Source organism: Myotis myotis, unplaced genomic scaffold, assembly GCF_014108235.1.
Source record: "Myotis myotis isolate mMyoMyo1 unplaced genomic scaffold, mMyoMyo1.p scaffold_m19_p_17, whole genome shotgun sequence".
NCBI lineage: Eukaryota > Metazoa > Chordata > Mammalia > Chiroptera > Vespertilionidae > Myotis > Myotis myotis.
In genome coordinates this window covers 12,734,584-12,754,595 of record NW_023416321.1, presented here as the reverse complement: position 1 = coordinate 12,754,595, position 20,012 = coordinate 12,734,584, and the positions used below count along the sequence as shown (strand labels likewise).

General features: G+C 41.1%; 1 protein-coding gene across 4 annotated transcripts in view; it reads left to right on the top strand.

Annotated features, from left to right (window-relative positions):
* Positions 1–20,012, top strand: part of RFFL (ring finger and FYVE like domain containing E3 ubiquitin protein ligase) — a 73,830-nt gene that overhangs the window by 14,093 nt on the left and 39,725 nt on the right. Inside the window, exon 1 of one of the 4 annotated variants that reach the window (XM_036339406.1) lies at positions 10,270–10,441. The exons of the other annotated variants lie outside the window; for them this stretch is intronic. The gene's annotated coding sequence lies outside the window, so the exon portion shown is untranslated. Of the gene's footprint in view, positions 1–10,269; positions 10,442–20,012 lie in introns of those variants that run through there. 4 annotated transcript variants of the gene reach the window in all.

Sequence of the window (20,012 nt, the reverse complement as noted above, 5' to 3'; positions counted from 1 at the left end):
CACTGGCACCCACCTTGGCTGGCCTGGTGCCACGTGCTCGCTGGCCCCACCCCCTGCCATCGCCAGTCACCTCCCTCTGCGGGGTGACCGGCAGGGCGATCGGGGTGTCCCCACTGGCACCCGCCTTGGCTGGCCTAGGGCCTAGGGCCTGTGGGCTGGGGGCAGCTCCTGTATTGAGCGTCTGCCTCCTGGTGGTCAGTGCACGTCATAGCGACCGGTTGTTCCTCCAGTCATTCAGCCATCGGTCGATTTGCATATTATGCTTTTATTATTATACTAGAGGCCCGGTGCACGAATTCATGCATGGGTGGGGTCCCTCGGCCCGGCTGACGATTGGGACCAATGAGGGGGCCAGTCCCCCCCATCAGGGTGGTTGGGGGGCCAGCCAGCCAGAGGGAGGGACTGCAGGAGGTTGGCCCCAGTAGCAAGCTAACCAACGGCCGATTCTGCGAGGAATCGGGCTCCTTCCTTCCTCCTGTATGGGTCCAGGGTGTGGCTGAACGAGATTTGGGGATGTCAGGGCCCCAGCAGCAAGATCTGGGTCAGTGCGCATCATAGCTACCACTGCTCGTCCGTTCGTTCTAGTCATTCTGGTCGTTCAGTCTTAATGATTACTTAGGTTTTTATACATATAGATTGGAAACATGAGTGAGGGTACAGGTGTTTTTGAAAATCTCCATGCCTGCTATGTGAAGTCTTGAATTTTCACGTTGAACATTACATTTGGTGAAGGATGTTATAAAACCACCTTTACAAAACAGTCCCCTTTCCTATTGATATGTTGCCAAGCAGAGCTTGGGAGTGTTAAGCATGCTCAACAGGGTTTACTCATTGCATTGTGTAAAATAATACTTTTTTCTGAATGAAATTGTATGCTTTTTTTTTGTTGTTGTTAACCCTATTCTGAGGATATTTTTCCATTGATTTTTAGAGAGTGGAAGGAAAGGGGAGACACACAAAGAGAAACATTGATTGGTTGCCTCCTGTGTGTGTCCTGACTGGGGTTGGGGATCGAGCCTATAACCAAGGTATGTGTCTTTGACCTGAATTGAACCTGAGACCCTTCAGTCCTCAGGCTGATGCTCTAACCACTGAACACCTGGCTAGGGTTATATGCATTCTTTAGTGGGAGTTAGGAGTGGAAGGCTTATTTGTGTATAAAAGTATGAGAGAATTTAGTATAGGGCTGATCAAAAGACTGACATGTATTTTCTTGTGTGATAGTTCTCTTTGTGTTATATTTCACTTGCACAGAATTACCAGCAGTTAATGTGTGCTTACCATGTATCAGGGGCTATGTGAACGCATTTCATCCTCCCAGCAATCCTATGAGGTATAGGTTTATTATCTGTGTTCTTACAGATGTGAAAATGCTGCACAGAGAAGTTAAACAGTAGGCCTAAGGCCACACAGTATTTGAATCCAAGTAGTCTGACTGTAAAGGCCCAGCTCTCAACCACCAGGCTACAGCTGCCTCACACTCCATCAGCTCATCTGTTAGGTCTTTAGAAATAGGTTCCATTTTGGATTAGCTGGAGTGGCTCAGTTGGTTGAGTGTCGTCCCATGATCTGAAAGATTCGGTTCCTGATCAGGGCACATGGTTAGGTTGCAGGCTCCAGCCCCTGTAGGGGGTGTGCAGGAGGCAGCCAGTTGATGTTTTTTTTGTTCTCTCTCTCTCTTTTCTCTTTCCCTCTCCCCTTTCCCCCCTCTCCCTTCCCCTCTCTCTCTAAAGTCAATAAAAATATATTTCTTTTAAAAAGAAACGAAATAGGTTCCATTTCATATAATGTGGGCTTAAAATTATCCTTTTGTTACATGGGCCTCCTTGTATGAAATGTGATTTAAAGATGTTATTAGCAATGCTTATTACTTGTTTTGCTAGTTTTAGTTCTATTCGTACTGAAGGATTGTTTTATAGTTTATTCCTAATTCTGAAATTATAATTGTAGTATAAACTAGTCACCTTAAAAGCACATTTGGCTAAACAGCATTGGGTTAGAGGAGAATTTATTGGTGGTTTTTGTTCCTTACCTTCCTCCCTCCCTTCCTTCCTTTCCTGTTTGTCAATAGGCCTTCTCAATAAATTGGCTTCTACTTAAGATATAGAGATGTTGGCATCCCATGATACCTCCTCTTGTGAGTGATAGTGAAATAAATGGTGATAGACTACTTTTAGTAAGAAGCCTTGATCAGTAAGTATAGAAAGTAAAACTTTGCTATTTGGACTTGAGACACGTATCCTGCTTTCAGTATGTGTGAGGCCCTGTGAGGATTGGGTTAGAGAGTCACAGAGGAAGTATCATTTAAATTTTTTCCTCTGACCTCTCCCTCACATTTTGAAGACAGCTATTGGGACTTTGCAGTAAGAAGAAAAACTATTTGCAGTAAGAAGCCTGTCACATGTGAGGTGTCCTACCTGGTAACCACAGCTTTCACAATTTATTTGTCTAATTCAGGGGTCCTCAAACTACGGCCCGCGGGCCACATGCAAATACAAATATTGTATTTGTTCCCGTTTTGTTTTTTTACTTCAAAATAAGATATGTGCAGTGCGCATAGGAATTTGTTCATAGTTTTTTTTAAACTATAGTCCGGCCCTCCAACGGTCTGAGGGACAGTGAACTGGCCCCCTGTTTAAAAAGTTTGAGGACCCCTGGTCTAATTGGTGCAGTTTTTAGATGCTTTTGATTTCAAGCGGATACTTTTGGCTGAATGCTGAGCTCAAATGGCAGTGAGTTCATTCAGCATGGGTTACTTTTCCTGCGTTCTGATTTCGTTGTTCATGGCTCTAGGGGGGCTCAGATAAAAATACCTGGAGGGATGCTATAATTAATATAAAAATATTAAGATATACCAGGTGCTATTATTTCTGTAGAAAATATTAGCATCTATGTTCTAAGGCAATATTAAAAATGATTATTGTTTAAAATTTTAAAAAATTAGATTCCTTTATTATTTTGGCTTAAAATTTGTTCACTAGCTTAACTTGCCACAAAATGATAGATTATATAGAAAAATATTCTCCACAAATGAAGTACTTAAAATATTGCAAAGAAACCAGTTTGATTATTTCAGATTTATTGTTCTTTGTTCATTAAAGTGTCAATCCTAAGAGCTTATGCTAAAATCCAACAATGAACCAATTTGTCAGAGTAGTTTAAGTTACTGTATATACTTAAAAGAATATGACTTTTTCTTGAAGAAATAGCAATTATTTACTTAATCTGGCCTTCGATCAGTCTGAATAATTGATATTTTACTACATTTATCACACATTAAATGTTCATGCACAAAATTAAAGAGCTATTATGGTGAATGTTTTTATATTTTATTTTGGTAAGAGTTCAAGTTTTCTAAATGGAGGTTTTGCTCTAACACAACGGTTCTCAACCTGTGGGTCGCGACCCCTTTGGCAGTCGCAGGACCCTTTCACAGGGGTCGCCTAAGATCATCCTGCATATCAGATATTTACATTACGATTCATAACAGTAGCAACATTACAGTTATGAAGTAGCAACGAAAATAATTTTATGGTTGGGTCACAACATGAGGAGCTGTATTTATTTATTTATTTATTTATTTAAAATATATTTTATTGATTTTTTACAGAGAGGAAGGGAAAGGGATAGAGAGTTAGAAACATCGATCAACTGCCTCCTGCACACCCCCTACTGGGGAAGTGCCCACAACCAAGGTACATGCCCCTGACTGGAATTGAACCCGGGACACTTCAGTCTACAGGCCGACGCTCTATCCACTGAGCCAAACCGGTTAGGGCAGGAACTGTATTTAAAGGGCCAGAAGGTTGAGATCCACTGCTCTAAATTCTACTACATATTTTAAATTTTACTCTAGCTTCTGCTCGATAAATAAAAATCAGAAGGTAAACCACCATCCCTACTGGAAATGACTACTATGAAATGATTGTAGACATTTTAACTGTGTTTTGTATCTTTCTCTCTCTGAATATATGGGGTGGGCAAAAGTAGGTCTACAGTTGTTCACATGGAAAATAACAAAATAATTAACAGATAATAATACAAGAATAAACTCTGTTTCATGCACTCACAACTGTTAACCTACTTTTGTCCATCCTCGTATGTATATATGTATCCTGTGTATATATTTGTGTGTGTATATTCCCCAGCTGCTGTTCTATAGTGCCTATTTATTTATTTTTTTTTACTCCAATGGATAATGTGTAATAGACACTTTTCCTGTGCTTTTTTTAAAAGCACTTAATGACTGAGACAGAGCTTTGGGTTCCTTTCTCTAAACTTTTTTCTTCTTCTTATAAAACGGATGAGAGATACTTTTGAAAGACATAAACAAAATATATTTTATTCCTGTTTCAGGGTTTTGGGTTGAAATACGGTTGTAGTTTTATTTGCAAGAAAATCAGTAGAATTCTGGATGTTAGTATATGCCTATCCATTTTTAAAATAACGCATGTGATTTTATGATGTGATCTCTTGCAGAACCTTGAGGGAAGCAAGAACTGTGAGCACAGTAATCTTTAGAGAATGTGCAGTCCTTTGGGTATTTGTCTGCTCCTCAGTAGCTTAGTCAGACAGTGTTTTCTTAAGTGCTGCTGAAGTACAGTTCAGTCTTTATTTTGAAATCTCTCTGTCTTCTCTCCCTCTTCCATTACTTTGATTACCTTGATGGGACATTCAAGCTGCACAGTGTTATCCTTTTATTTCCATAGCCTACAGAAGTCAGTTTGAAGATTAACTGTAGGTGAACAGGTAATCTTATCTGCCTGGTGAGGCATCACCCGTCCAGATGAAACACATGTCAACAAAGGCCTCCTAGACTTGAGGACCTGAATGAAGGTAACTTAATCCTGTGGATGATAATTTAGGAAGTTTGACTGATTGGAGGGGCAGGGTATGAGTATGGAGTGAGGGATGAAAGAGGAGGGGAGAGAGAGAGACAGAGACAGAGAGAGAGAGAGAAAGAAAGAGAGAGAGAGAAATAGAAAAAGAGAGAGAGAGAGAGAGAAAATACTTGGGTAGGAGAAGAATCCAGAGGTATACAGTAAAGAATTCAGGGAGTCTTTGAAGTAGAATTATAGAATCTTTGTTCTGAGAGGGTGGTTACAGGGGAATAGGTCGGGAGCTTACTAGTCATTTCATTATGAAGCTGTTGGAGTGTTGGAGTTGTTTGGGTGAAGGAGTTTGATGACAAGGGCCTTTCCCTGCCCTTTTTCTGTATTAGCAGCTCAGGGAAAAAAAATGAAGAAATAGCTCTGTATAGAAAATTACACCCATCCAATGGTGCCGAGATTTCCGTTGTTAGGTGTCTAAAGTGAGCAGTTTGCCATATTGCTGACTTCCTTTCTCCCAGTGTTGTCGTCAGGTCCGGTCCTCGGACTGTGTCCTGACAGTTTGGATTTTTCCTTTTCCTGCAAGCTTGCTGTGCTTTTAGTTCCTGACATTAGGAGCCTGGTATTTCATTGCACCTGAAGCAGGCAGTTGCTATCCCCTTGATATTGGATACCTTCTGAACTCTGAAGTATTATACTGTGGTATAGTGGATAGTAAAGTGCCTACAATTACATTACAGCACAGATTCTGGTAACTGCACCAGCGTGGACAAGCTCAGCCTGTGTGCCCTCACGCAGCTCCGGGGTGGTTTTGCAGCAAAGTGCTGTGAAGCGGGTTGGACCTCACACAGTGCCAGTTCTGTATCTGAACATGAAAGTGGCTCGTTAAAGATTAAAGGGACTGCCTGGTCTTTCTGGCCCCAAGATGGAATGATTTCCACCATGGCGACAGGCTTTGTCTCCCAGGAGAGGCCATTTTATACAGCAGGTTTGTGCTTCCAAATGTTACAGTAAGCCTGCGTTGGCTGATGCTGTGGTGATAAGTTGGCATTTGGGTACTCTCAAGACATATGAGCTATATAGCATCCCATGGTTTGAATTTCTGGGCAAAACTGCCTCATCAGGAAGTCAAAAGCCTCTATTTTCAACCCCTGTCTTCGGGGAGGTTTTCTCTTTGTTTTATTTGACTATTCTGTTGAGTCAAGTGAAGTTTAATTTTCACAGGCGTAAAAATTCCATTAAGCCCCTTGTACTGCATTCCAGGTGTGGAAATGTCTCAGTATCACACCACTGTGGGTAACAGCTAAAATCCTTAAAGGTAGTTAGGATAATTGTCTCTGGAGGCTTGAAGAAAATAATGGTCCAACAGACTAAATAAATTCAGTTCAATTGTTATGTTCATGGTGGTTCTTGTGGGTGAGGGGACTAATGTCTAAGAGAGGCTCAGTGAGACTACTCTTCAGTTCAGTGGTGTTTCAACAAAAACTTCGTTTTACTGGGAACAGTGCTATGACCTGTCTCTCAACACATGATCCAAGGCCCGTCTGCATCAGAATCACTTGGGAGAGGAGGATACTTATTAAAAACTAGAGGCCCAGCGCAAGAAATTTGTGCACTGGGTGGTGGTGGGGGGCCCCTCAGCCCAGCCTGCACCCTCTGGCAGTCCTGGAGCCCTTGGAGGATGTCCGACTGCTGTGGAGGGGGGAGAGGCTCCCGGCACCGCTGCTACACTCGCCAGCCATGAGCCCAGCTTCTGGCTGAGCGGTGCTCCTCCTGTGGGAGCACAATGACCACCAGGGGGCAGCTCCTGCATTGAGTGTCAGCCTCCTTTTGGTCAGTGCACGTCATAGCTACCGGTCATTCTGCCAGTTGGCCAATTTGCATATTAGCCTTTTATTATATAGGATTCCAACTTTGGGGCCTCCCTGCACTTTTGTGAATTCAGTGTCTGGGACTGGGATGGGCAAAGATCATTTTCAATAAGCACCCCTGTTGATTCTTAAGTATCCTTAGAGTTGATGCTTGAGTGTCCTAAAATGTACTTCATATTTCATGTTTAATTTCAGTGTTTGGTTGACATGCGTATTATCCTTTTTCTTTTTTAAAACAATCCTCACCCCAGGATATGTTTTAGAGAGAGGAAGGGAGAGAGAGAGACACACATTGATGTGAGAGAGAAGCATCAATTGGTTGCCTCCTATATGCGCCCTGAACAGGGATCAAACCTGCAACCTAGGTATGTGTCCTAATGGGGAATTGAACCCTCAACTTTTTGATGCGTGGGACCACGCTCAACTAACTGAGCCACACTGGCCAGGGCCATAATGTCCTTTTTGAAGAAGGAGGTACACTAATGTAAAAAAACAAAACAAAAAAAAGGTTATAAGATCCCAGAACACCAAAGATTAGAATTTGGCAATGTTCCTAATTCTCAACATGGTGAGACAGCCACTGGTTTTTTGGTTTATCATTTCACCATCTGTGAATCAGAAAAAGTATGTGGACACAGTTAAGATTAATTTTATTATAAAGAAGAAATGTGCAGTATCATTTAGGATGTTGGGAACAGGAAAGTAGGTAGGTATTGAGAAAGTGAGAAAGGGATAAGATTAAAGTAGCTTATAAATGGTAAAATAATTTTAAACTTCAACTGAATGTTAAATTACTAAGTAATATTTGGATATATGCTTGTTGTTTAAAAAATTTCAGCCCTAGATGGTTTGGCTCAGTGGATAGAGCATCGACCTATGGACTGAAGGGTCCCAGATTCAGTTCTGTCAAGGACACATGCCCCGGGTTGTGGGCTCAATCCCCAGTAGGGAGCATGCAGGAGGCAGCCGATCAATGATTTTCTCTCATCATTGATGTTTCTATCTCTTTCTCCCTTTCCTTTTCTCTCTGAAATCAATAAAAATAAAAAAGAAGAAAATTTTAAATATAGATAAAGCCAAAAATTCCTCCTTGATCTGCTCCCATTGCAGTTCCCTCCCTGGCGTGTGTATCCTCCCATATCTTTTGTATGTTTTTGGTAATTTTCTATGGATTTGGAAGACTATAGAATCCTGAGAAATGAATATTTTTATTTCTATTTTGACAGCTGTTTACTGTTTATAATGTTAATATGTAATGCAGAAAAAAACAAACATGTGGGTTATCAATGGCATTACATATTCCTATCCAAGTAAAACAATGGGTATGGTGTATATACCTAAATACACAAAACACACACACACACACACACACACACACACACAACCCCCTCTAGCATATCTGTTGTGGCTACCCATTAAAAGTATATTTATATAGCTATGGGTGGTGAATTATTTGTTTGAGTTTTAAGATTATGCATTGAAAGAACTTAAGTACAAAGCCACAGTTTTTAAAATTTCTCATATACTTTTATGTTCTTATGATTTTCATTTATTCTCATAAAACATCAAGTGGCTGAAATCATTAATTCAAATTTAGCATATTTTTTAAAATATATTTTATTGATTTTTTTACAGAGAGGAAGGGAGAGGGATACTTAGAAACATCGAAGAGAGAGAAACATCGACCAGTTGCCTCCTGCACACCTCCTACTGGGGATGTGCCCACAACCAAGGTACATGCCCTTGACTGGAATCGAACCTGGGACCCTTCAGTTCACAGGCCGACGCTCTATCCATTGAGCCAAACCGGTCAGGACAAATTTAGCATATTTTTAAAGCTCTAAGTGTGTAATTTTCAGTCTTTCCAGTTTAAAGAAGGAACTAGGATGGAGTATGGTTATATTTGGGGGAAATGGATTGGAACTGTACAGAATCCCAAACAGGGAAATGATAATGTGCGCTAGCTTACCGCACCTACTTAATGGTGTTTATCTTAGTATAGTTAGAAAGTTCTGATGTTTCTGGCCCTCATGTTGCTGTTAATATAATTTACATTTATTTCCTGGGCACAATACCGTCCGGATTTTCTCTTCCTTCCTTACTAATACAGAAGGAGTCAAGAGCTTCTAACAATATATATTGTTTCTTCCTTGTGGAGGTTCCATATTTGTATATACTGTATGTGCCTTGAGAGTTGCTCCATCCATGTTAGAATGTTTGTGACTTATCATCCACTACAGCAATATTTTTTAAAGTGTGGTTCATGAGATAATGGTTGTTAACTGCTGTAAGGATGCTTTTATCATTTGAAAAGGACTAATTAGCATATACTGTAGGAAAACTTTAAACACAGCCATTTTCTGAAAAGGGAAACACTGAAGGAGGAAATAAAAGAGGAAACATAAAAACCTTATACAAGCTCAGTATGGCTAACCTATTGGAATAAATTAAGGGGAATTAAGTGAGTTGGATAAAAAACATTTTTTAAAATAACTCCTTGAGAAGGAATAGAATAGCATAGTTTTTTTAAACCCAAATTATGGTCTACATGTATATTTTAATTGACCTAATAACATTTATTGAATGACCATCGGGTTGGCAGCTGCGTCCAGTTTGAGGCTAGCTTTGGTGCCTTGAATGACTAGGCTAAGAAATAGCTAATGACCATGGGAAATTGTGAGCAGGGAACTGAAGGATCTCATGTGAACTTTAATTTCTTTTTTTTGTCAAATGAAAACACAAAGAAAGCAAGGACTTAATCTTTTGTTTTCTTTGTATAGCATCAACGCCAATTCTAGCCTGTCAGGGCAAATTAAATAATAATTGCTGTTGATGAGCCAGTCATTCTAGAATTGATTTTTTAAAAATAAGCTGGCCAATAAATGAGAATCAACATAAATTTAGGGATTTTTCTTTTTAAAGCAAGTATTAATGCAGTTTTCACAGACCCCTATATTCCTTAAGCATCTAAATAGGTCTGATGGTGGGTAATTTAGCTTTAGTATAGAGAATGTGACAGCTGATGAAAAAAATCCTCCAGTATTAGTCTTAATTAGAGAACTTGAGTTGTCTAAGGAAATAGAGGTCAGAGGAGGCCTAGTGGGGGAAAGAACAACGAGCCTGGTTAGAGCTGACAAAAACTCACCCTGTGGTTTAAACAGCCTGTGATGCCTGAGCAAGCTCCCCTAGTCCTCAGACCCAGGCTTTCTAAATTTGTAAATGCAAAGTGACTTCTTTATCAGCCTCTTGGGGGAAATCCTCAGAACAGTGAACCTGCTACCTTCAGTAATCTTGCTGTCCTGAGCCCCAGTGTTCTCAGATGAAATTTCAGAAAGTGACCATTGGAGTTTCCTGAGTAAAGGCTCCAGAGTCCACCGAGTGACCAGCATTAGAGGAATGAAGTTTACCTGTCCCCAGTAATCAGCATGCGATTAAAAAAAAAATCAGTGGGGCACCTTTTCTTTTCTAGGCTGCAGTTGATTGCGGTGGGCTCAGGCTGAGTTGTTTGGGAAATGCGAGTTTTGCCTGGCATGAGTCAGCACTGCCGGGGTAACTGCCTGCTCTGTGGCAGTCTTGCTTACCAAAGATATGTCCCCAGGCGGCACCATTCACTTTGCCTGAAAGCCACTGCTGTTGGTTCCTGAGATGATCTCATCTGAGTATGGCTCCAAGGACTCAGCGGCAGGAACTGGAGGCAGCTTGCTTTCTGCCGAGGCAATGTTTTGAAACAGGCACAATCAGGTAACCCCAGACCATTTCTCTTAGTTTCATTAGCTAGACCGAGCTGCACTAGAAAATCCTTATTCAGAAGTGAGTTACTGCCCTGTCTTTGGGTATCTTAAAGTTAAACCTTCAACTCTTTGGGACTTACAGGGGAAAGTTTTCATTTCATTTGGCATCTGGATGTGGTTTTAGACCTAATTAGACCATGTATTATATCAACCTTAGAGAAGTCAAAGAGATTTACAGCTTTATATATCTTTGCTCTTGTTTTCTGTTCTTTTTGTGTCTTGTGAGAAATAGTTTAGTCAAATTAAACTATTGTTAAAGAAAGAGGGCAAACATATTTGCTTATCTACCTAGTGATCATGAATACTGAATTGTAGAGAATTCAGTCTACCAGTGAGTTTCCATATTCTTTTCTGAGGTATTAGGAGTGTTGTAGGCAGTTAGACAGACGTGAGCAGAGTAAGGACAATGGGTCAGGTATAGAAGGTCACCAGGGTGGAAAGCCCCAGGTGCCTAGCAAAGGACAATTGTAGAGTTGGACCACACCCCCAGGGTGACTTTCCTCCCCTAGCATATTGCTGGTCAGGAGGTTTGGAACCCCTGACCTTTCCTACCTAGAGATAACATTAGACCTCAGCTGTATTTCAGCTCCAGGCCCAGATAAGCAATAAAACCAACCATGTCTGGACCAGCTGCGTTCTATAATGACCCCCTGCCCTGCTGCAGGCCAGTCAATCAGTGGAGACCACAACCCTGAAAGGACACTCCTGGAAAACTGCTGAATATGCAATTGAGATCTTCCCCTGGGACCTCCCCTAAAATCCTCACCCTTAAAACTCTTAGGACAGGACCCTTTGCGCTCTCTCTCCTGGCAGCAAGCCCAAGGACCCCCTCTCTCGCTCCCCCTCCTTCCACATTGTTGCCATTAGCTTCCTCACTCCCAAGCTCCAAGGGCCCTTCCTTTACCTCTTTAACTTGTTTCCTAAGCCCATTTCTTTTAGGAATTACTTTTTCTACCTCTATGATTTTCCAAATAAATGTTCTCTTACAGTTTGGGTCTTGGCTCTGAATTCTTTCCTAGCCAGAATCCAAATGTCAAGGTTACTGAACCCAGGTTTGGTACAACAGGAAGAACCTCCCATCATCCCTAATTCTATTGAGGCTATTGCCCTATCTCCCTCCTCTTCACCTCTAAACTTTTAAAATCTTCAAACACTAAGTAATTGCCCCCTTCCAAGTTTGCTTCTGCTCCTTACAATGATCTCAAGTATCCATGTTCTATTTTGCCTCAGGTCTTTGCACAAATAAGCCTTCTCTGGACACTCTGCCCCAACTCAGCCCTAGTGAACTGGCTTCAGCCCGGAAGTCACTTCCTCTATGAAGTCTCTTCTTACTCACCAAGACTGATGAGTACTCAGAAAAGCTGTGTTTACTCCAGTCATATGATATATTGAGCATCAGCTTCTCTTGTTAAAATTATATCCAGGGTGCTTGGCAAATAGTAGGTTCTCAATAAGGGTAGAATGAGGAACAGCCCATACTCTACTTCCACAACTCTGATCCTCTTAGCAACCCTTTATTTTGGCTCCCACCTCCATTATCCTAGTGATGTCTCCCTGAAGATCACCAGTAAATTCCTAATTCCCAAACCCAGTGTTCTGGTTTTAGCCTTCATTTTACTTAATCTCTGCAAAGCACTTGGCAATATTAAACCATTCTTTGTTCCCGGCAACCCTCTTCATCTGGCTTAGAGGCCCCCTTGTCTTTCTCATTCTCTTTTGATTATCCCATACATGTTGAGGTGAGTCAAGGCCTTGCCTTGAGTATGTTTTCATTCTTCCCCCACCCCTTCCTGTAAAGATCTCTAATATACCCATGCATTCAGCTCTGCTCAGTATTTCTTACCAGCTCGGCTATTTCTCCCAAACTTCAGAGCCTTACTTCCAACTTCACAGATCTTGATAAATTTTGACTAATTCGACAAACCTACTAGGTTGTTCAAAAGCACCTTCAATTCAGCACATGCATATCATTATCTCCCCTACCCAGTATCTGTTATCTGCTCATATTGCTGTATGTTTGAACTCTGTTAATTATATCCAGAAAATCTTCCTGTTTACTCTTTTTATGCCTCATGTTCTGTAAGTATGCTAAATCCACAGCTACTAAACCCTTTTGTTTACTACTGTATTGAAGTACTGCTTGAGGTGTGTCTTTTCTTTATTCCCACTGTACTGCCTATATTTACCAGAGGTCGAAAACTAGATGTTTTGTTTAACGAACCCAGTGGCATACAATTTTGTGTGCGAATGCTTTTAGGCAGGGCCTGCACTCTTCAAAGGTTACAGATACCACCATTCTCCCAGATCTTGTACACTAAAGATTTTACCCACTCTGCCTCTAGGCATTTGAGTTTCTACTTCTGGTTCAGACCTTAGCAAATCTTGACCTGACTTTTGCCACTCCATAGGTCTTTCTCTGCTCCTTCTTCATATTGTTGCCAAAGTTATTTTCCTAAAGGCCAAATCCAATCTTTTCCGTCTTAGGTTTTCAGGGTGGCATTGGTTCCTTATTTCCTGCTTAGCTCTGATAGGTAAAGTCCTTCACCATTTGACCCTGCCCTGCCTGTTACGATTACCCGTCTTATTTCCTCCTTTCCCAGACATTTCTCTCCTGAACTTTGCACCTTTCTAGTTCCTGGTTATACAATGTCCTTTTCGGACTCTCTGCTTTTTCCTAGTGGCCTCCTTTTCTCTAACTGGCAAAGTGCTCACCCCCCCCCCCCCCCCCCAGGAGACTTAGTTCAGATGTTACACCTTTTCTGACTTTCTCATATAGAGTTATTCTTATTTAGATTTCTGCAGCACTATGGGTCTTTTCCAGTACCAGTGGTTGGCAAACTCATTAGTAAACAAAGCCAAATATCAACAGTACTTCTTCAAAATAGTCTCATCCAGGCTGAAAACCAACTTCTGTGCATGGGCCACGAAGTTTCAATCGCACTGTATGCGTGCCCGCATATGGTATTTTGTGGAAGAGCCACACTCAAGGGGCCAAAGAGCCGCATGTGGCTCGTGAGCCACAGTTTGCCGACCACGGCACTAGTCTGTTGAGTTCCTGGCCCCTGACCTATTTCCATCAGACAGTGGCTGAAGTGGGTCTTCAGGGTCAAACCACTAGTCCAAATGTCTTTATTACTCTTGGCAGTATAAGAAAATTTATAAGTTCTCTTACAAGATGGCATGTTTTTGAGTTCTGTTTGATGAACTTGAGCCCATGGTGCCTTGTTCTGTATATGTCACCTGAAACCATTAGCTAACCATTCAAAGTTAGTTTAAAGATTTATAGGGCTTGCTAAAACTGAATTCCATAATGTCACCTAACATTTTTTTTAAAAAAAATCTCTTTTTCTTATTTATTTATTTAATTGATTGTAGAGAGGAAGGGAGAGGGATAGAGAGATAGAAACATCAATGATGAGAGAGAATCATTGATCAACTGCCTCCTGCATGCTCCCCACCGAGAATCAAGCCCGCAGCCCACACATGTACCCTTGGCCGGAATCGAACCTGGGACCCTTCAGTCCGCAAACCAATGCTCTATCCACTGAGCCACACCAGCTAGGGCTCAACATTTTTATAGTACTTTATAAAATTATTCCCTTCTATCATTTTATTTGATACCTACAATACCGTGTGTTGGGTAGGCTTTATTATTTCTACTTTACTGGTGATTATAAAGCTACTTCTGGCATCTAGGCATATAGTCAGGTAAGACTCAGAGAGAAAATGTGCTTTTACATTACCTTAAGCAACTTGTTTGTCTCTTTGTAGTTAAATGTTGGGTTCTACAGCAAAGGTACCTTTGCTCGGTATGTAGATGCTAAAACTCTTTCCTTTAACAAGGCCTCTTTATTTTTGAGGTAGAAGGAGGAGGTACCCAGAGCCTGCCTCACCTATGGAAAGGCCCTGACAATGTTAAGAGACCTTGATGGAAATTAATGGTGTGCCCACTCCAACCTCTTAAGCTTTGCTTTTGTGCTTCAAATGTGTGCTCCCACAAGGGGAGCTCTGCTCAGCCAGAAGCCGGGCCCATGGCTGGCAAGCGCAACAGTGGTGGCGGAAGCCTCTCCTGCCTCTGCGACAGCGCTGAGGATGTCCAACTGCCAGCTTAGGCCCTCTCCCCATGGGGATCGGGCCTAAGCTGTCAGTCAGATATCCCCTGAGGGCTCCCGGACTGAGAGAGGGCACCAGCCAGGCTGAGGGAGGGCCCCCCTGCAAGTGCACGAATTTCATGCAGTGGACCTCTAGTATGCTATATTTGGGACTATGTGGAATTTGATTATAGAGAGATGAACCATAAGGGCTAGGAAATAATCTGTTAGATGCTGGTATGTGAAATCTTTTTCTGGTCCCCATATACTTAAGAGCGGATAAAGATGATTAAAAAGTTAAAAAAAAATAAGTCATCATTAGAAGTTTTTTAAAAAAGAAAGATTTTAGCCTAGAGAAGGAAAAGTTAAGGCATGGCTTGATTATCATCTTCAAATACAAGAATGGTTTCTGCCAGGGGGATTTTGATTAATTGTTCTTATGTACTTCAAAGACTTAAAAGGAAATGGGCTTAAATTGAAGGAGGAGTAATTTTAATGAATATGAAGAAGTGTTTCTTGATCTTCAAAGTTGAGAAATGTTTGAATGATTGCTAAAACAGAGTGTCGAATTTCTGACTGTTTCAGTTATCTATTACTGAGTAACAAATCACCCTAAAACTTTTAGTGGCTTCAGATGACAACCATTTTATTGCTCATAATTCTGTGGGTTTAGTAGTTCAGGGAAGAGGGACATATTACTTTTGCTCTATGTGATATTGATTCGACTGGAGGATTTATCATGGCTTCACTCAAATATCTGGGGACGCAGTGCTTGGCTGTTGGCTGGGACATCTTGGTTCTCCTCCATGAGGTCCATTTCTCTCTTGGCCTCATCATTCATTAATTTAGATCAGGCTCCTTTTACATGATGGTTGGCTTCCAAGGGGCCATAATGGAAGCTGCAGGGCCTCTTAAGGGCTGGGTCTGATAGTCATACATCATCACTTTTGCTCCATGCATTTGGTTTCAGTAAGTCACAAGTGTAGCCCACATCCAAGGGGAGGGGACACGGACAAGGGTAGAGGGTCAAAGTCACACTGCAAAAGGGCATGGAGTATGGTTGGGATTATTGTTACCAACTTTGGAAACATTTTACCACACCAACCTTAGAGATTTTTAATGAGAGAATAAACCAATACACGTTTATTGAATAGGTAGTTTGAGCATATGATTGGCTACATATCAGAGTCATCTGGAAGCTTTTTATAAGCATGGACTCCTTAGTTACCATACATGTGACTCGGTATCTCCTGAGGGGGTTGGCACATAAGAGACACCGTGTCTTTTCCTTCAGGTTACTCTCAGTAAAATGACAATGGGGTTGGGAAAGGGAACAAGACGGATAGATATAATATTTAAGGCTGAACGTAGGTGCTTTAAGACAGGCCTGCTGGTCTCCTGCTTCCAGGGCTTGGCTGAACCCGCCACCTGGCATGCTCTACCTTCCAGTCAGCCTAGTGTAAGTTACATCTCATTCAGTTAGCACATCATCAAAGGAGTGTTTCTTCTTTTCTTCTTGATAAAGGAGTGTTTCTTGATGCTTCACTTTTTTCTCATAGTTTCTAGCACTTTTTCCTTCGTAGCATTTTTTAGTTTATAATTACATATTTGTATGATTATTTGGCTGATGTGTGATAGACAAAGTAGGTCTGCTTTGCTTTCTGGTATCTAACATAGTGCCTGCCTCATAATAGGTACTCAGTAAGTATTTGTTGAATGAATAAGTGGTTGATTGAATGCATGAATGAATGAAGTGATAGTTTAATTCAGTTTTAAAGAGTGATTAGAATTTTGGACAGATGGAGCAAATGAATGGAAAATCATAGTTCTGAAGCAGAATGTGTGGGTTATATTCCTCATATAATTTCAGAATATTGGAGGAACTGGTTTCAGAAGAGATGAGGGTTTGGTTTTGAGTGTACTTGGTATGCTAAATTTGGGGTCAGGTTATCTAGCAGGCATTTAGAAATGAGGTACTGAAATTGAAGGGTGAGATTCATTCCAGATATTTAGATTTGGAGTTATCTGAATGAAGACTATGCAACCTATTCATTCAGTGAATACTTATTTGAGCTTCCACTGTGTGTCAGACAACTGTGTTTAGGGAAGGTGAGCTGAAGTCTGACTGATAAAGGAACCAGCTTCGTGAAAAGAGCTGTGGAGAATGTTCCAGGAAGGAAAGGAACCACATGTGTGTAGGCCTGGGGGCAGTAAATAATTTATTATTTTTGAGGAACTGAAAGGAGACCACCAAGGGCTTAGAGTGAGGTGCAGGTAGAGAGGGAGAACATCATGAGATAAAGTGAGAAAGGTAGGCAGGGCCCATAACACATGGGGCCTTTGAGGGCTATATAGGGAGTCTAGGCTTTACAAAAAAGCTTAGTGGGAAGCTACTGAAGGCTTTAAAGCAGGAGAGTAAAAAGCAGAGGATATATTTTTTAAATAAAAGGTTACCCTGACTACTGTGTAGCAAATAGAGCAGCAAAGAGGTGGCAACTATGGAGGTGTTTGCTGTAGTTCTTGAGAAAGAAAGTGGCATATAAGGCAGGGTATGGCAGTGGACATAGTGAGAGGGGGATACACATTTGCAGGATTTATTTAAAACGTGGACCAACGTAATTGACTAGTGAAGGACAGGAAGAATGGTTAGCATGGAGCCCCAGCGGACATTTAGAGGACAAAAGAAGGAACCAGGGAAGAAGAGGGAGGAAGATTGGTCTTTGAAGTCAAAGGAGTCAAGCTACTGCACTCTAAGTGGGAACTGAAGGGGAAGAAGGAGCCTGTGAGAAAGACTGAAAGAAGAACGTAGGTCATTGGTGTATGAGGAGGTCATGCGGGTTAAGGACCTAGCAAAAAGCCAGGCGTTTAGGTGTCAGAATATCATAGGTGACCTTGGAGAAAGGTCTTTCAGTAGAGTGGAATGGAGTGAAAGAACACGTGTATGATGTGAAAGTGAAGAAGAGTATCAGCTACTCTGTTGGGGAAGTTAGGAATTAAACAGAAGGGGAGGCAGAGCAGAGTGTTCACTTTGTGCAAACCTGCACAGAGAAGTATGTGTGAAGCAAGACAGGTTTTTCAAAAACGGTAATGGACCACTATTTACTGAGCATCTACTCTGTGCTAGGAGCTATACCAAGTCTATTCCATTTATGTTTGTCTTTGAACAGTTTGTCTAATAGTGTAGTGACCTCCAAAATGGATTTCCAAATTATAGGGGAAGGTAAGACCTTCCTTTGGGGAATGGGAAGGAAATATTAAAAGTAAGTTCTTCTGTATTTTTATCTTAACCCTTTGAAATTTCTTTTTAGTGTTATATTTGGGATAGAACGCAGTATATTTGTATAGTAGTACTTGTCTACTTTGCTGTTACACATAGATATATTGGAGATGTGCTATTTTAAAAAAAAATTAAGCCTGATGGCCAAAAATGATGGATTCTATTGGTCTAGTGAACAAAGGGGAGTTTTTGAGATGGAGAGGGAAAAAGAGGCAGAGAGAAGGATGGGAAATCAACATGCAAAGTAGTCTGCATGTTGTTTTAAACCTCCTAGGAACCCTGTGAAGTTATTTCCTCCATCTTACAGACAAGAAACCGAGGACTGGAGAATTTAACTTGTCCAAGTCATACAACGAGTTAAGTGGTAGAATGGGGATTTGAAATCTAGTTACCTTTGAAAACCTTATCACCTCACTTAGTCTTTTCCCTCTTTGTCTGCCTAATGCTTTTTCATATTTTTCCAACTAATTATCACAGTGATTCTATAAGAAATATATTAAAATAGCCATTTTGCTATTGAATCTGACACAGATGAAACACTTAGTACAAGACCACATATCTAGTATGTGACAACCACCGGACCCCTGATTCCAGTGTTCTTTCCACTGTACCACTGTTGCCTCAGAATAAATGGATGGAATTGGTTGTTTTGGTAAAGTAGGTGAGGAGGTTTCTAGTTATCTGACAAAGAAGTGGAAGAGGGGATAAGGGTTGGAAGATTACTTTAAATAAAGTAGAAGATAGTAACAGTTCCCATTTGTGGAGCACTTTGTGTATAAGGCTTTGCATTAATGACCTCCAGGTACTCTGTAGGTAATGAAGTCTAGGTAAGTTAAGCACCATGAATAAGGTCACTCAGGAAGACAGTTTTGACTTCAGGCCCCATGTCCTAAACCCTCACAACAACAATGCTCTTTGAAAAGTTAATGTGGAAACATCAACTAGAGGTGAATAAAAGATTTTCAAACCCAGTGATTGCTTTCCCAGTGTATGAATTTGTTGGGAATCCAATAAATAAAGTCTTCTGACTTTTCTGTAATACTTGGTAGCTCCGGTGTTGGAGAGGTTGGGGAGGGAAGGGGAAGAAAAACAGAATAACAGTTCAATAAATCAGAAAAAGGCTCCACGGTACAAGAATGGCAGATTGCAATTTGTGTCTTATATTCATTCTTTTTTGTTTTGAGTTTTTTTTTAAAAAAATTATTACTGATTTTTAGAGGGAGAGAGATATAGAAACATCAGTGTGAAAAACATTGATCAGCTGCCTCCCACACCACACACCAGGGTTTGAGCCTGCAACCCAGGAAATGTGTCCTGACTGGGAATTAAACCAACAACCTCTTGTTGCATGGGGTGGATGCTCAACCACTGAATCACACTAGCCAGGCTTTAATTCATTCCTTACAATAAACTTACTGTGGTTCTATTTGATGCAAGGTATATTGAAATATAGAGGAAAGAATGCAGAGATGGATAAGATGGAATCTTTGACCACTAGAATGGTTAAAGAGGGAGATATAGTGCTTCACCATAGGCCATGATTGAAGGGTCTGATAGAGGTGGAAGGTGGAGAAGTAGTATCCCTATTGGCTTGTTGTAGATTGAGGGTGGCATTATGTAGGGCTGGCCTGGTGGGTGCTATCTAGCTTCTCAGGATGACCCTTGAGGGCTTTGGTTACTATGCTTTAGGTCTGGTTCTCAGGGCACAAAATGTATTTTGTTTTGCACCTGAAAATGATAGGTCTTTTGGAGACAGGGTTCTATTTAGATTTGAGTGACTGTGCTGAGAAAGGAATGCCAATTTATTATTTTAGAGTGAAGGATTCCTTTCCTGTTAACAGGATTCTGGATTTTGCTAGGATATTGCTTTTCAAGATCTGAGAAATGAAATGTAATGATATCAAGCTTGCTTGGTGAACATGGAATAATATGATAAAATAGTTTGTGGGGAAGGATACAGTTACAAAAAGCTAAGATTATTGATTGCTTACTATATGCCAGGTATTGTACTAAGTGCTTTGCATACAGTAGGACATTTAATTCTCCCAGTGGCCCTCTTGCGAAGTAGGCGCAATTATCCTCAATTTACAAATGAGGAAGCCAGGGCTGTCTCCAAGATGGTAAGAGGCTGGACTGAGATGGGTACCAAGTCC